General features: G+C 45.5%; 1 protein-coding gene across 2 annotated transcripts in view; it reads left to right on the top strand.

Moving 5' to 3' along the window:
- clocka (clock circadian regulator a) overlaps positions 1-5,000 on the top strand; it is a 21,247-nt gene that overhangs the window by 1,616 nt on the left and 14,631 nt on the right. For both annotated transcript variants that reach the window (XM_068725332.1, XM_068725333.1), the window contains exon 2: positions 3,235-3,310. The gene's annotated coding sequence lies outside the window, so the exon portion shown is untranslated. The remainder of the gene's footprint in view (positions 1-3,234; positions 3,311-5,000) is intronic.

Genomic DNA, 5,000 nt, shown 5'->3' on the forward strand with positions numbered 1-5,000 from the left:
TTATATGAGATCAAATTAACTGTATTTGTGAACCTGCAACATGCATAACACATGTCAGCAGAAAGAGGTTGCCAAGGCAGGATTTAGTGTATGTTTGTCCCACTAATGTTTTGAGACAAATAGGATTAGTTATTGAGTCTCCGGATCAGGTTCGTGTTGAATGAAGGCTCGGATGACAACTACGTTTTTCTGATGTAGCCTGACTCCAGACATGAACGTCATGCTCTGACAGCGTGGTGCACGTTCAGATATAGCTTCTCCTGTCAGTAATGACACAGTGAAATGAAGTCATGATGAATTCGTCTGCTGTAGTTGGACGTTTGTTGTATTTCAACATTGTAAAGACGCCGGTTATTCACTCTATTCTCTTCTTTGTTTTGCATTAGTGAGCCTTTTTACATCTGGTTCATAGTGGCTTATTGAACTGTCTGGAGTACCTAGATTACATAAAAAGCATTTTAATGTCAACATACTGACTCTTTTGTTAACCCATAAAGAAATAGAACGCTCTCGTTTTAGTGTGGAGCGTCACATTGGATTTATGAACGCAAAAATAAATAGAAATGCTGATCATTTTGATATCGCTTCCTTTTCAAAACAAGAATATTTTTAAGATAGTTAGTATAAACCAGGCGGCAACCTGCTCCAGAGTGAAGCCGACGCTTTGCGTGTTAAAGCTGCATTCTCTCTAGTGTCCACCAGGGGGCGACTCCTCTGGTTGTATAGAAGTCTAGTCTAAAATGACTCTACTTCTCTCTTGATTTATTCCCTCAGTAAACATTGTAAACATGAGTTTATGGTCTAAATCTCTAGTTTACAGTCTTCTTCAATACAGCATGATGTTCATTTAGTACATTATGCTCCATTTAGAGTCACACAGACCATAAAGCAGGGGATGCTTTAGGGGCGGGGCTACACGCTGATTGACAGGTCTCTACCAGAGACGTGTATATACGGGGTCTTCTGCAGTAGTCTGTAGAAGTCCTGCACCATCAGGTGTCCCCCAACGTGTACAGGACTGTAAACTGTTTTCAGATTGTGTTAGAGTTGTGTCGTCTCGATTTGTCGTACTATCATGTATTTTAGTGTCAAACCCAATCGGTCGACTTCATCTCTCGTCTCCCACGGCGTACATCACCGACATTGACGTTAGCGCGGCATGCTAGTTAGCGATGCTAACTCGGCCGTGTTCCACGTACGAAGGTTGTGTTATGTTAGCCGACGTGTTTTTATGAGCCGGTGAGTGAAAGAACGAGTGAGACCTGTTAATTGGTGCGAGAACAAAACGCACGACTCCAGAGAGAGACGACTCTTACCTCACTTCAGGGTGTGTCTTTTGTATTTTCACACTCTGGTATGTCGACAGTTTTACGACAAAAAGTGACTTTCTTGACGTTGAAGATGATCTTTCAAAATGACAAACATGATCAGAGTATCAGATTACCCTTGAAGTAGTGTTCCCTGACGTTGCGACTACAGTACGTCAGCGCTGCTGTCATGAGGTGAGACCCTCGTGTTTGGACCCGGGCCCGTTCCTCAGAAGTGACCCTGACTTTGACGTCGTCTCGCGTCTTCAGCGGTTGCGTCTCCGTTGTACTCCTCGCGCTGAAAGGTGATGATGATGATGTTGAAAGCAGCGGTTTGATAAGTCGTCTCTCTCTCGGCAGCGACGGTCTTCACTTTAGCCTTCGCCTCTTATTCGTCCTCTCAGTTGAACTGTGGGGGGGAAAAGATGGCCGCTGCTTCAGGGACTGACGTTCGTCCTGCGGCTCATAATCAGCAGAACGCTGTTTGTCGAGATTCATCGCACGAACAATGACCGATTTGTCGTGAGATAATCTGAAGGTATGAAGCCACGTTCTCCCTTTTTAACGCTGCTGCAGAATATCACTTTGTGACGCCTCCAGACTATCTGACCGTGTTCACGGTAATGAAGGAATATTTCACCCATCGTGTTTCTAATGTGTATTTGGACGACAGTAGAGTGTTATGGCTTTAGCTTGTCGAGGCCAACATGTAGTTTGTTCCCTAGTTCCTAAAAAGAGTAAATAAATACACATTCTAGACATTCCCAAGAGATTTATGAGACAATTTCTCTTCACTGTTTGTCTCCTCTAAAGCTCTAAAGAGGACGTCCACTGACCTCAACGTACGCTGCAGAGAAATCCTCTTACCCGCAGGATTGTTTCTCTGACAGCTGAGAGGTTTCTTCTTCTTCTTCTTCTTCTTCTTCTTCTTCTTCTTCTTCTTCTTCTTCTTCTTCCATTTCGTTCCTGAGAAAAACACATCGTTCATCTGACGATGAATCCCTTTTTCGTCCTCGTGAATCAAAAGCACGTCAGTCGATCCGTCGGTCCACGTGAGCGTGCACGAGACTGCAGGGCCACGTGCGCACACACACACACACACACACACACACACACACACACACACACACACATTAGAAAAGAAGGTCTGAAGAGGGTGAAGCACCGGGGGTTTAAAAAGAACAATAGATCTGAACCTCTGTCTTATTTAATAGTGTCAGAAAACATTAATATCAGAAGCTTCATGAAAAGTGCATGAGTGGGTTTTAAGAGGAAAGTTCTCCTGAAGAAAGGAACGAGAACGAGTTCAATCCTTCACTTCTTCTTACAGTCAACCCTTCAGGTGATGACGGCACTTCTTTGGTAATAATCAGAATGAATATGAAACGACGTTTCCATCACACCGTCTACACTATAAAGTTTGAAGTGAAGCGTGTTACGTTGAGTCCAGCCCACAAACTAGTTCAAACCATCGACTGCACCGAACACAAAGAAGATATTAAACATTACAATGTTTAACTATGATCTATGCATGTTCTGCTTCCCCAAAAACACAAAGCTCTCAAGACAATCACCAAAATCATGTCCCATTAATTTGACCGTCACGAGTGGCTTATGAATATCCAAGTGCACACCCTCTCACGTGCACACACTCTCACACGTGCACACTCTCACACCTTGAGCATCACTGTTCACACTGATGAGCTGTACGTTGTTGCGTTGACTAAACATAAATCTCCTTCACAACTGGTGTGTGTGTGTGTGTGTGTGTGTGTGTGTGTGTGTGTGTGTGTGTGTGTGTTCAGAGCTGTTCTCTTATTTCTGCGGTGCTGTCAGAGGCCCACGCTGACCCAGATGTTGTAGTTCTGACCCAGATGTTTTGGTTGTGATCCAGATGTGTGAGTTTGAGTCTCTTTCTGTTCGACAGGTGAAGGGTTCAGACGTTTCGGAGTTGACGAGGTGACGCTGTTCTCTAATTGACCATCGACTCAAAAGACCAGAAGGTAAGACGCGTTGGACCGGAGGACGGAGAGAGAGAGAGACCCGTTTCTGATGAAGTCTGGTTCAGAGACATCAAACATCCAGGAACGCCTTTATGTTCTGATCTGCAGTCTGTCGCTGTGTCACCTGAATATGATTAATATATAAATTAAAAGGTTCTGACTGAGTCACCGGAGCATTTGATTATTTCTTTTATGATAAGATGCTTCTATGAAAGTGTTTTGGTTTGCTTTCAAGCTATTTATGTTCTTGTTTATCTAAGTTTCTATTTTACTACACATCTAGGTCAGTAAATATATAATGTCTTACTTTATATATCTAATATGTGAAACTGAACCCAACGTGTCAGAACCCCTCACTTCCTCCTGTACGTTAGAAGAGTTAGCAGTTAGCAGTTAGCGCTTTGTTGGAGTCAAAACGGACGCACCAAAACCAGAGATATCATCTGTGATCCTTGTCAAAATGTGGAGCCCACTTCACCCACAATGCACCACTGCCACTCGGATCGAGGCGTGTTCCGCTCCGAGCGGCTAATGTCGCCGCGAGCCTCGGAGAGGAAGAGACCACAGAGGCTCACTTCATTCTAACTCCACAGATTTTCAAACATTCAAGACAATTTATCCGACTCGCAAGATGCTTCGTACGACTTGTTTCACCCCCAGAGACCAGAGACCTGTGAGCAGACCATGACGTCCTCACCAGGTGTTCAGCGTGTGGCCGGAGTCAAATTCCTTCTATATGTACTTACACTAAATACATGAAGGTGATTGTGATTGTGATCACTCTTGAGCAGTGAAGGAAATAAGCGTGACGTTTCAATTTGAGGTTCTTTTCAAACACGAGGCCAACTGAGACTCTGACGACACGTACGTTCCACCGTGCAGCTCGTCTAAACGGACCCGGTGAGGTTCTGCTTGATGAATGGTAGTTCCCTTTATCTGAGATTAGCTGCGGTCAATAAAGGCCGTGACGCATTAATTAATCTGTGGAGTATAATGTATTTGTGGTGCAAAGTCTCCTGGGAAACTACAAGAACACCCACTCGCTCAGAGCGGAGTCGAGTAAAGGTCGAGTAAAGGTCGAGTAAAGGCGTCGGTTATTTGGGTTTCTAGCGGTGTGTGTTTGTGTACGTTGTGGGAACAAAATGGCCGGCTGGTACGTATTCCAGATGACGTGTTGGCGGTCACATGTTCTGATCGTGGACGGCGGTCCTACAGGACCGTAGGTCTGCGGTCCTTCTCGGCTGCTTCTCTGAACTCCAGTGACCCACTTGGCGTCGGTTCACGAGGCCCCTGGCTCAGTTCCTGGTCCTCTGGGACGGGAGGCCGGCAGCAGTCCAGGGGGGGGGACCTCTCAAACATTCCCGGGAAAAAAATAAAATAACCCGGCAAAACAAAGACCCATTTTGTGCTGCCGGGCCTGTGGATGTTGGTTACAACGCTGCAGCAGTTTGGTAACACGCTTGGGTTTTATTGCTCAATGTGCCGAATGACCAACGACGTCATTTAACACCGTCTCAGAGGAAGCCGCTCCGCCTGTGAACCCGGGGGGGGGGAATCCCATCCTTTGATTGCTAAGTGGATGCATGTCACCAGGGCGCCTCGACGCTGCCTCAGACAGGATGTGTGACCGAGTAATTCATTCATTCGTATTTTTGTGTTGCATGCCCTGCTTGGCAGTGAGTCTTTAGCT

Source organism: Cebidichthys violaceus, unplaced genomic scaffold (assembly GCF_023349555.1).
Source record: "Cebidichthys violaceus isolate CVI_PGR_0920_01 unplaced genomic scaffold, fCebVio1.0.p SCAF_35, whole genome shotgun sequence".
In the NCBI taxonomy this organism is placed as follows: domain Eukaryota; kingdom Metazoa; phylum Chordata; class Actinopteri; order Perciformes; family Stichaeidae; genus Cebidichthys; species Cebidichthys violaceus.